Consider the following 13288-nt stretch of genomic DNA (forward strand, 5'->3'; position numbering starts at 1 on the left):
CAGATGCTAGAGTATTACAATGGAGAACTGTTGAGGTGTATGTTGGAAGACAGCAAGCAAGATAAATGTCAATTACAAAGAATAGCATACTAGCCTATCTTTAAGGAAAAACAAATGTGTGTGTGCATATGTGTGCGTATGTGTGTGTCTGTGTGTAAAAGTTTGGAAAGAATACACACCAAACTCTTAACAATGACATGGGGAAGAAACAAAAAACTTTCACATTCTAACATAAACACTTCATATTTTTCTAAGTTTCGTAAGGTTTTGTAATTACATTTATAATTTTTAGAAAGGATTATAATATTTAAAAATTGGTTTCTTAGTAAACAAATGCCCATATAATTACATAATGTGTGTGTATATATGTTGTACAGACTGAGTTTCCCTTATCTGAAATGCTTGAGGATACAAGTGTTTTAGATTCAGAATTTTGGGGGGATTTTAGAATATTTGCATACACATAATAAGCTATTTGGTTATGGAACCAAGTCAAAACACAACATTCACTTATGTTTTACATATACCTTATACACATAGCCTGAAGGTAATTTTCTACAATATTTTTAATAATTTTGTGCATGTTGCAAAGTTTTGATGGCATTTTGACTGTGACTGTTATTGATTTTGTGAAATAATATTTACCATATTATGTACAGTAGCTTGGTTTTCTGATTCAAAAAGTTCCCTTTGAAACTTTTGTGTACCTTTGATTAGTGGAGAACTATAAATCACAATCTGATATGGATTTCTTGCACAAGGAAGAAACAATCTCATGAACCTACAGATACTTTTGTTTATTCAGAAGCTTTGACATAAATAGTCTTTCTCTATCCTGAAAAGATAGATATAAATTTTTCACAAGTCTGTAAACTTCATAATAAAGCCCTACTATCTAACTAATCAGGCTAAAACAAATAAAATGAGATTTGACCATGCTCTGGCCAGGCATGGTGGTTCATGCATGTAATCCCAACATTTTGGGAGGCCAAGGTGGGCAGATCACTTAAGGTCAGGAGTTTGAGACCAGCCTGGCCAACATGATGAAAGCTCATTTCCACTAAAAATCCAAAAAAAAAATTAGCCAGGTGTGGCAGTATGTGCCTGTAATCCCAGCTACGAGGGAGGATGAGGCATGAGAATCACTTGAACCCAGGAGGCAGAGATTGCAGTGAGCTGAGATCGTGACACTGCACCCCAACTTGCGCAACAGAGTGAGATTCTATCTCAAGAAGAAAAAAAAAAAGAAAAGAAAATTAGGCATGCTCTGTTCACAATCGTAAATTACAGATCCTCTATATTGTGTTTCCTGACACCAGCATCAGCCACATAATTTGTAAGGCCAAGGGCAAAATGGAAATGTGGGGTTCTTTGTTCAAAATGCAAGAAAAATGTACTACCAATGATACTAAAATAAAAACCGTCTCCTTTTATAGCTTTCTCTTTCTTGGTCTGTCATAGTTTTTAATTTGCTCTTTTTTTATTGTCACACTCTCTGGAGCATGGCAATGTTCTTGGGCAAGTATAGACATTCACAAGCACTCAAGAACTGGACTATGATTTGGCCTATCTTGGAGACTGCCAGGTCCCCCAGCCAGCCAGCAGCCAGATAGAAGCTTCATATCCTCCTTAGGAGAAGGGAAGTAAAGCTAGGAATCTCCCTTTCCCATAAGGCTACTGCTCTAACCAATCACAGATGAATGAACCTGAAAGTTGCAACACTTGCCTCTACCAGATCGAACTGAAAACTAGATAGGGTGGGAAAAAAAAGCTTGCCCCCAGGAGTCATGCACTATAATATTGGCAGCCAGTTGCCAAGATGCCATGGGGCTCAGGTACCCAGCCCCAGCCCTTCTTGTCTGGTTCCTAGACCCATGCCAAAGAGAGGATTGTAGCAGTCTCTGAAAGATAGCAGGAGGTAGAAACCAGGAAGAGTCTGGAAAGCTGGGAGGCAGAGAGCAGGCAGCTGAGAATACATCCAAGGAGGCAGAGAGGTGGCAGGAGGCAGAGATTACATGTGACTCCAGGCTCCACGTTCTCCTCTTCCCCTCGCCAGTATGCATACTCCATTATCCCATTTGACTTTGCTTTTAAAATAGAAATTCAAAGAAAATTTATTATAATTGTCAAGAGAGTGACTGTAGAGCATTCAAACTCAAGGTTGGTGCCCTTCTGAACATGGGACCTTGTACAACTACACTAGTCTTGTGCCCATGAAGCTGGCCCTGCATGGCTCTTAACACTAAATATAAAGAGATATATCTACTGGCTAGGCATGGTGGCTCACACTTGTAATCCTAGCACTTTGGGAGGCCGAGGCAGGTGGATCACCTGAGTTCAGGAGTTTGAGATGAGCCTGGGCAACGTGGTGAAACGCCATCTCTACCAAAAAAAAAAAAAAAAAAAAATGTGAAAAATTAGCCAGGTGTTGTGGCATGCATCAATGGTTCCACCTACTCTGGAGACTAAGGTGGAGGGATCACTTGAACGTAGGAGGCAGAGGCTGCAGTGAGCCAAGATTGCACCATTGCACTCCAACCAGGGTGACAGACCCCAACCCCGTCTCAAAAAAAAAAAAAATTATATCATGATCACTGAGATATCAAACTATTTTACAACAGAGATCACCATTACCTTAACATCAAGACTTTTATAAAATCGAAACCTTGAAAAAAGTATTTTAGAGAATGCCATGTAATCCTAAAACCTGCTATTCAGGAGTATCATTGGTTCATGAAATGTATTATGTAAATAGCCACTTGAATTGTACATGCCATCCTTACTTTGGAGGAATTTTTCTTCTTTTCCTTTTGTGATACCTTAACTAAGTTAAGACAAAAAAACATGTATGTTAGCTTCTGTCCCTGCAGCTGCTGCTATCAAACCGGTACTAAAATATGAAGTTTTCTGAATCTAAACACAAAAACAAATCTTTGTTTCTACCAAAATTTCTCATACCTATATTTCTATTTTTCTTAAGGCTTTTTAAAATTAGGGATAGCTGCTGAATTGTATCAAATGCCTTTTCCAGCATCTCTTATGATAATTTTTTTCCTTTAATTTGTTCATGACTTAATTTATTTTGTTAAACTTTCCTGATATCGTCCTATCCTTGCATTGCCAGAATTACACCCTAGTTGGTCATAGCATATCTGGCTTTGAAAATCTATGACATTCTAATTGTTATTTTATTTAAAATGTTTGCATTTGTATTCCTAAGTGTAACTTCTCTGTAGTTTTTCTTTACTATCATTTTCAGGTTTTATTATTAAGTTTAATGCTTGATTTCTAAAACAAAATAGAAAGTTTAAAGAGTATTTTGACACCTATTATTTAAAGGTAAAATAGAATTTAGTGGTAGTGTTGCAGTGAGTAGCTAGTTGGCACAAGCAGCGCAGAAAAGGACTACACACACACACACACACACACACACACACACACACACACACACACACACACACCAGAAATGTCAGGTGACCATCAGGTGCTGATCAGACGGTTATTAGATCATCCGTCTAATTGGTCACAGCCGGTGACAGCCGGTGCAAGAGAAAGGCAATCTCCTAATAGATACAAAACACCTGAAACTAATGATTAGCAGCTTCCTGATAAGATCTCAGGAGCTGCATGAGTGGGCTCAAGCAAGTGCCTGTGGACAGCCCACCCCAAAGGAAGAATCAGGAGAGAAATGACTCGAACCCCAGAAGCACACTAACGTAATAAACTTTCCCTCCTGCTCTAAAACTTGCCTTAGTGGCTCCTTCTGCCTTATGCCCCTCAGTCAAATTGTTTCTCCGGAGGAAGCAAGAATTGAGATTGTTGCAGACGCATACAGATTCGCCGCTGCTAACAGTGGAGCTTTTAGTACTGGTATGTTTTATAAAAAGTGGTAAGTCTTTAATCACCTTTCTAGTATCTTCTGTGGTTACTGATTTATTAGTTACTTCTGTTTGAATCCGCCTTAGAGAGCAATGCATACGTACATATACACTAGAATTTCAAACGTTTTACAATAGAATTGCATACATTCTTTTTTTTACCATTTTAATGTCTTGTGAATATGTATTATATTTTACTCTCAATATTTTTATTCATCCTTGCTTTAATTTTATAGTTTTTTTATTGTTTAAAGTCAACTTTTGCTTTTATTAGTTTCCTCTAGAAAACTGCTTTTTTGCCTAATGCCTTATGATGAGTAGTTGTTTCCATTATTTTATTATTTCTGCTTTACTAATTAAGCTTTTTAAGGCTAAAAAGTTTTCTCTAAGTTCACCTTGCACTGTATCTCATTGATTTTGATATGGTTTCTTTTATTCTTAATTTCAAGATAATCTGTAATGTCACTTTTGATTTCCTTTTGGATCCAAAGATTTTATGTAAGAATGTGTGCCTTGATTTCCATGTAGTTAAATTTTTGGTCACTTTAAAATGTATTGATTTCTAATTTTATTTTATTCTAATCAGCAACTGAGACCTAGAAATAATATCCCTACCATCTTTAAGTATTGCTTTGTGATCAAGCACATGATCGAATTGTGTGAATGTTTAGGAGACATACGAAATCGTATTCTTTATTCAAGTAGTACAATTTATACACACACATAAAACCAAGTTATTGAGTATATTGATAAATTCCACTATAACCTTAATTACTTTGATACCTACTAGAGCCTTATTATTTAGAAATGTTGAAATGTATTATTCCCCTCAACAATGGTATGTAATCGAATTATCACTTTTTTAAAATTTAGTTTTTGCTTACTGTGCATGATAGCTATATTAACTAATCACGGAGTTTGATGACAGTTTTCTTAAGTTGAACTTTTAAAATCACTTTGTTACGTATCTTTCTCTTCCTTACTGCTTGTAATGTTAAATTCCACCCTCTTCAATGTTAATATTACCAGTATGCTTTCTGATAACTCTTGTTAGCCTTGTCTTTTTTGCCCATTCTTTTATTTTCAGGTTTTCTTCACATTTTATTTTAAGTGTGTTTGTTTTAAACAATATGGAATGGATTTCATGTTTGACTCAGTCTGATAGATTCTGCTTTAAATAATGTTATAGAGCTTCTTGGTATTTCATGTAACATATAGATTGATCACCTGTGTTATTTTTGTACTTCTTGTTCTTAATTTTTGCTGTTTTTTTTCCCCTAGTTTCTATTCATTCCCTTTGTTTGCTCTTTTTATATGGAAGTTCTACTGTGTTTTCTTACTCTACAAGTGGTTGTCTTTCCTTGACAGTCTAACACATATTTTCCTACTATTATATGAAAACAATATATAACGTATTTTCATCACCATTGTTGCTATTTTCTCTTCTGTGCAATATGGCATGAATTTTAGAGTCAGTGTTCTCACTTCTCACTCCCTTCACTCCCTTTGAGAACTTTGATGGTTCTTTCTCAGCCTCTTCCTCTTTCCCAGCCTAATCTCAACTGTTAAACTTTGCTGAGATAATTTAGTATTTTAATTTCTAATAATTACAAAGTTATTTTCATACAATGTATCTTTTTTCCTTCTTTCTTTTTCTTTTCTTCTTTCTTTTTTTTTAGATACAATCTTGCTCTGTCACCCAGGCTGCAGTACTGTGGCACGATCTTCACTCACTGCAACCTCTATCTCTCCTGGATTCAAGCCATTCTCATGCCTTATCTTCCCCAGTAGCTGGGATTACAGGCATGTACAACCACACCCAGCTAATTTTTGTATTTTTAGTAGAGACAGAGTTTCTCTTTGTTTGCCAGGCTGGTATTGAACTCCTGACTTCAGGTGATCCACCATTTCAGCCTCCCAAAGTTCTGGGATTACAGGCATGAGCCACTGCACCCAGCCTTCTGTTTTATGAGTTGGTTTTTGACATTTAGATTACACATTCCCAGTCATCCTCTCTTTAACCACTTAAATATAATTTTATATAGCATAATTGTAAATGTATAATATAAATTTTTATACATGATAATTTATGTTGTATGTATATACCATATATATACTCACATACATACATATATAGATTTTTCTCATCATTTTTTTCTCTTCTTATATTCCCCTATTTTGAAGTCTGTTCTGATTCATTTGTTGGTTAGAACCTGCATGTTTTCTTTAGAGAGGGTATACTGAAAATATACTCTCTGAATTCTTGTACATTTGCAAATACCTATTTTTCTTTTAGTGAACAATATCTGGACTGCATATAGGATACATAAGTGGAAGCTCTCTTCTCCCTATAGTATTTGATAATGTTTCTAGGATTCACTCTCATAGATAGAAGTTTAATGTCAGTTTGGTGTTCCTTCTTTATAATTTCTACTTGGAAACTTGCATAATTTTTTCTTTATCTTTAGAGTTGGAAATTTTACTTATGTATATCTTTTTTAAGTTCTGCCTGGAAACTAAATTTTCAAAAGGAAAACTCAGACCTTTTTTGGTTTAAGTTTCTTCTAGCATTTATTAATTATTGATTTTCTTCCACCTGTTCTTTTTTCTTCTTCTGGACCTCCTTGCGGGTCTTCCTGATAGTTCCTCCTAGTACCCCTTTTTTCTCCTCATAATTTCTGTACCTTGGAATTTCTACTCTGTGTTTTGAGATATTATTTCCATTTGATATTCAAGATCACTCTCAGTTTCTTAATGGAAACCATTGTCTCAGTCAATTCATTTACCAATTTATAATTTTAAAAATCTTAGAGTTTTTTTTCTTAATTCCAATTTAGGGAAAATAAAGTTACTATGATATATTAGAATCTCCTTAATAGCTTGGCTTTTATCATGTTTGTCTGTTTAATAATTTTTCAAGGTAAAATTCACATAAAGTCATTTCATAATGAACAATAGACAATTAGTACATTCACAGTGTTGTATAAGCACTTCTATGTAGCTTCAAAACATTTTCATCAATCCAAAGTAAAACTTCCCTCAGTTCTTGATAATGACCAAAATGCATTCTACCACTGGATTTATCTATTCTAGATATTTCATATAAATGGAATCATACAATATGTAACCTTTTGCACCAGAATATTTCATTTAACCTAATGTTTTTAAGGTTCACCCACCTTGTAGCATATATCAATACTTTATTTTTTTTAATGACTGAATGACCTCTCATTTTAAATACATATCAAGCTTTGCATATTCCTTCATTTGTTCATGGACATTTATACTGTTTCTACATTTTTACTGTTGTAAATATCAAATATATGGTTTGCAAATATTTTCTTTCATTCTATGTGTTGTGTTTTCAGTTAACTGTTCTGTAATGCACGAAAGTTTTTAATTTTGATAGAGACAAATGTATTCTATTTTGTTGTTGTTATTGCTATGCTTCTGGTAACATATCTAAGAATCATTACTAAATCTAAGGTTATAAAGATTTACTTCTTTGTTTTTTTCTAAGAGTTTTATGGTTTTAACTTCTGTATATAGGTTGTTGGTCTATTTTGAGTTCATGTTTGTATGTGGTGTGAGGTAGGGGTCTACCTTAATTCTTTTGCATGTGGAAATCTGGTTGTCCTAGCACCACTTGTTAAAGAGACTATTCTTTTCCCATAAAATTGTCATAGCATGATTGCTAAAAATCAGTTGTCTATAGTTGTATGGTTTTATTTCTGGACTCTCGATTTTATTCCAGTCGTCTATGTATGTACCCTAATGTTAATATCACACTGTTTTGATTACTTTAAGCTTTGTAGAAAGTTTTTTGTTTGTTTTTATTTAACTTATATTTTAAGTTCAGTGGTACAAATGCAGGTTTGTTACATAGGTAAACTTGTGTCATGGGGTTTGTTGTATAGATCATCACCCAGCTATTAAGCCTAGTACTCATTATTTTCCTAATACACTTCCTCCTCCTACCCTCCAGCTTCCAAAAGGCCTCACTGTGTGTTGTTCCTCTTTAAGTGGCCATGTGTTCTCATCATTTAGCTCCCACTTATAACTGATAGCATACCATGTTTGGTATCTGTTCCTTTGTTAGTTTGCTAAGGATAATGACTCCAGCTCCATCCATGTCCCTGCAAAGGACATGACCTGATCTATGTACCACATTTTCTTTATCCAGTTTATCACTGATGGCCATTTAAGTTGATTTCATTTTCTTGCTATTGTGAGTCATGCTGCAATGAATACACACATCCATGTGTCTTTATGATAGAATGATTTCAATTCCTTTGGGTATATACTTAGTAATGGGATTGCTGGGTGAAATGGTATTTCCGTCTTTAGGTCTTTAAGAAATCACCGCACTGTCTTCCACAATGGCTGAACTAATTTATACTCCCACCAACAGTGAATCAGCATTCCTTTTTCTTTACAATTGCACCAGCATTTGTTATTTTTTGACTTCTTAATAATAGTCATTCTGACTTGTCTGAGAGAGTATCTCTTTGTGGTTTTGACTTACATTTCTCTAATGATCAGTGATGCTGAGGTTTTTTTCATATGCATGTTGGCTGCATGTTTTGTTTTTTTGGGTCTTTTTTTAATTGCATTTTAGGTTTTGGGATACATTTGAAGAACATGCAAGATTGTTGCATAGGTACACACATGGCAGTGTGGTTTTCTGCCTTCCGTCCCCTCGCCTGTATCTGTCATTTCTCCCCATGCTATCTCTTCCCACCTCCCCACCCCCCATCCGTCCCCTATTTCCCCCCAACGGACCCCAGTGTGTAGTGCTGCCCTCCCTGTGTCCATGTGTTCTCATCGTTCAACACCCGCCTATGAGTGAGAACATGCAGTGTTTGATTTTCTGCTCTTGTGTCAGTTTGCTGAGAATGATGGTTTCCAGGTTCATCCATGTCCCTACAAACGACGTGAACTCATTGGTTTTGATGGCTGTGTAATATTCCATGGTGTATATGTACCACATTTTCCCTATCCAGTCTATCATCGTTGGGCATTTGGGTTGGTTCCAGGTCTTTGCTATTGTAAACAGTGCTGCAATGAACATTCGTGTGCATGTGTCCTTATAGTAGAACGATTTATAATTCTTTGGATATATACCCAGTAATGGGATTGCTGGGTCAAATGGGATTTCTATTTTTAGGTCATTGAGGAATCGCCACACTGTCTTCCACAGTGGTTGAATTAATTTACATTCCCACCAACAGTGTAAAAGTGTTCCTATTTCTCCACATCCTCTCCAGCATCTGTTGTCTCCAGATTTTTTTAATGATTGCCATTCTAACTGGTGTGAGATGGTATCTCAATGTGGTTTTGATTTGCATTTCTCTAATGACCAGTGATGATGAGCATTTTTTCATATGTTTGTTGGCCTCCTGTATGTCTTCTTTTGTAAAGTATCTGTTCATATCCTTTGCCCATTTTCGAATGTGCTTGTTTGTTGTTTTCTTGTAGATCTGTTTTAGTTCTTTGTTTGAAAAATATTTGTTCATGTCCTTTCCTAACCTTTTTATGGGGTTGTTTGCTTTTTTCTTGTGAATGTGTTTCAGTTCCTTATAAATATTGGATATTAGACCTTTGTGTGATACATAGTTTGTAAAAATTTTCTCTCCCATTTTATAGATTGTCTCTTTACTCTGTTTATAGATTCTTTTGCTGTGAGGAAGCTCTTAGTGTAATTAGATCCCAATTGTCGATGTTTGTTTTAGATGCAATTGCTTTTGGCATCTTTGTCATGTAATCTTTGCCCATCTCTGCGTCCAAAATGGTATTGCCTAGATTGTCTTCCAGAGTTTTTACAGTTTTGTGTTTTACATTTAAGTCTTTAATCCATCTTGAGTTAACTTTTGTATATAATTTAAGAAGGGAATCCAGTTTCAATCTTCTGCATATGGCTAGCCAGTTATCTCAGCACCATTTATTGAATAGGGAATCCATATCCCATTGTTTGGTTTTATCAGGTTTGTAAAAGCTCAGATAGTTGTAGGTGTGACGTCTTATTTCTGGGTTGTGTATTCTGTTCCATTGGTCTATGTGTCTATTCTGATACCAGCACCATGCTGTTTTGATTATTGTAGCCCTGTAGAATAGTTTGAAGTCAGATAACATGTTGCCTCCAGCTTTGTTCTTTTTACTTAGGATTGCCTAGGCTATTTGGACTCTTTTTTTTTTTTTTTTTTTTGGTTCCATATAAATTTTAAAAAATAGTTTTCACTAGTTCTCTGAAGAATGTCAATGGCAGTTTAACAGAAATGGCATTTAATCCATAAATTGTTTTGGGCAGTATGGCCATTTTCAAAATATTGATTCTTTCTATCCATGAGTATGGAATGTTTTTCCACTTCTTTGTGTCACCTCTGGTTTCTTTTAGTGGTGGTTTGTAGTTGTCCTTGTAGAGGTCTTTCATCTCCCTAGTTAGCTGTTTTCCTAGATATTTTATTCTTCTTCTGGCAATTGTGAATGGGAGTTTGTTTCTATTTGGTTCTTGGCTTGGCTGTTGTTGGTGTATAGAAATGCTAGTGTTTTTTTGCACATTGATTTTGTATCCTGAGACTTTGCTGAAGTTGTTTATCAGTTTAAGAAGCCTTTGGGCTGAGACCATGGGGTTTTCTAGATATACGATTACATCATCTGCAAATAGAGATAGTTTGACTTTCTCTCTTTCTATTTGAATGCTCTTTATTTCTTTATCTTGCTTGATTGCCCTTGCCAGAATTTCAAATACTATGTTTAAACAGGAGTGGTGAGAAAGGGAATCTTGTCTTGTGCCAGTTTTCAAGGGTAATTCTTCCAGCTTTTGCCAATTCAGTATGATGTTGGCTATGAGTTTTTCATATATGGCTCTTAATATTTTGAGGTATGTTCCTTCAATACCTAGTTTATTGGGAGTTTTAAACATAAATGGATGTTGAAAATTTTATCAAAAGCCTTTTCTGCATCTATTGAGATAATCATGTGGTCTTTGTCTTTAGTTCTGCTTATGTGATGAATAACATTTATTAATTTGCATATATTAACCAACCTTGCATCCTGAGGATAAAGCCAACCTGATTGTGGTGGATAAGCTTTTTAATGTGCTGCTGAATTCAGTTAGCCATTATTCTGTTGAGAGTTTTTATATCAATGTCCATCAAAGATATTGGCCTACAGTTTTCTTTTTTTTTTTTTTTGTATCTCTGCCAGGTTTTGGTATCAGTATGATACTGGCCTCAAATAATGAGTTAGGAGTTCCTCTTCCTCAGTTTTTGAGAATAGTTTCAGTAAGAGTGGTACTAACTCTTCTTTGTACATCTGGTTGACTACAGCTGTGAATCTATCTGGTCCTGGGCTTTTTGTTTGTTTCTTTGTTTGTGGGCTATTTATTACTGCCTCAATTTCACAACTTGTTTTTGGTCTATTAAGAGATCCAGTTTCTTCTGGTTCAGTCTTGGGAGGGTGTATGTGTCCTGGAATGTATCCATTTCTTCTAGATTTTCTGGTTTATGAACATAGAGGTGTTCCTAGTATTCTCTGATGGTTGTTTGTATTTCTGTGGAGTCACTGTAATATCACCTTTGTTGTTCTGATTGTGTTTATTTTATTCTTCTCTCTTTTCTTCTTTATTAGTCTAGCTAGTGGTCTATTTTATTAATTGTTTAAATTAGCTCCTAGATTTATTGATCTTTTGAATGGTTTTTTATGTTTCTATCTCCAGTTCAGTTCTAATTTTGGTTATTTCTTGTTTTCTGCTAGCTTTTGGATTTGTTTGCTCTTGATTCTCTAGTTCATTAGTTGTTTAGGTTATTAGTGTGAGATCTTTCTACCTGCCCAATGTGGGCATTTAGTGCTATAAATTTCCTGCCTAATACTGCTTTAATTGTGTCCCAGAAATTCCGGTGTGTTGTATCTTTGTTCTCATTAGTTTCAAAGAAATTCTTGATTTCTGCCTTGTTTCATTATTTACCCAAAATTCATTCAGGAGCAGGTTATTCAATTTCCATGTAATTGTGTGGGTTTGAGTGAACTTCTTAGTCTCGATTTTACATTTGATTGTGCTGTGGTCCAAGAGACTGCTTGTTATGATTTCAGTTATTTTATGTTTACTGAAGAGTGTTTTACTTCTGATTATGTGATCGATTCCAGAATAAATGCCACATGGTGATTAAAAATGTATATTCTCTTGTGTTGAGGTAGAAAGTTCTATGTATTACTGTAAGGTCCATTTGATCTAGGGCTAAGTTCAGGTCCTGAATATCTTTGTTAATATTTTGTCTCAATGATCTGTCAAATATTGCCAGTGGGATGTAAAATCTCCCATTATTAGTGTGTGGGAGTCTAAGTCTCTTTGAAGGTCTCTAAGAACTCACTTTATGAATCTGAGTGCTCATGTGTTAAGTGCATATATATTTATGATAGTAAGCTCTTCTTGTTGAATTGAACGCTTTACCATTACATAATGCCTTCTTTGTCTTTTATGATATTTGCTGGTTTAAAGTCTGTTTTGTCAGAAAGTAGGATTGCATCCCTTGCTTTTTTTTGTTTTCCATTTACTTGGTAAGTTTTCCTCCCCCCTCCTATTTTGAGCCTATGTGTGTCTTGCATGTGAGATAGTCTCTTGAAGACAGCATGTGAATGGGTTCTGGTTCTTTATCCAGCTTGCCACTCTGTGTTTTTTAACTGGGGCATTTAGTCCATTTACATTTAAGGTTAGTATTGATATGTTTTGATTTGATCCTGTAATCATGATCTTAGCTGGTTATTTTACAGACTTGTATAAGTGGTTGCTTTATTGTCTCACTTGGCTATGTACCGCAGTGTGCTTTTGTAGTGGCTGGTAATGGTCTTTCCTTTCCTTATTTAATTTTCTCATGCTCTCCATGTTCAGAGAAACTTCTCTAGGGAAGAACTATAGAAATGGTCCCTGAAAGTATAGTCTTTGTAAAAGGTTTTGAAATCATAATATGTGAGTCCTCCAACATTATACTATTTCAAGATTGCTTTGGCTATTAGGGGACACTCACAATTCCATACGAGTTTGAGAATTAGCTGTTTCTTTTTTTCAAAAAAAGCCATTGGAGTTTTCATGAAGATTGCATTAAATATATAGATTTATTTGGGTAGTATGACCTCATAACAATATTGAGTTTTCAAAATTATTAACACTAATGTGTTTCCTTTTATTTAAGTCTTCTGAAATTTCTTTCAGTGATGTGTTGTAGTTTTCAGTGTACAAGTCTCTCAACTCTGTATTAATCAGGGTTCTCCAGAGAGACATAACCAATAGGATATATATAGAAGGATATTTATTATTTAGCATTGGCTCACACAATTACTGAGGCTGAGAAGTCTCATGATCTGCCTTTTGCAAGCTGAAGACCCCAGAAAGCTGATGGTATAGTTTCAGTCCA

General features: G+C 35.2%; 1 pseudogene; it reads right to left on the reverse strand.

Moving 5' to 3' along the window:
- Positions 1 to 12735: 12735 nt before the first annotated feature.
- Positions 12736 to 12817, reverse strand: LOC120365393 (small nucleolar RNA U3; annotated as a pseudogene).
- Between the last annotated feature and the right edge of the window lie 471 nt (positions 12818 to 13288).

Source organism: Saimiri boliviensis, chromosome 1 (genome assembly GCF_048565385.1).
Source record: "Saimiri boliviensis isolate mSaiBol1 chromosome 1, mSaiBol1.pri, whole genome shotgun sequence".
Lineage (NCBI taxonomy): Eukaryota > Metazoa > Chordata > Mammalia > Primates > Cebidae > Saimiri > Saimiri boliviensis.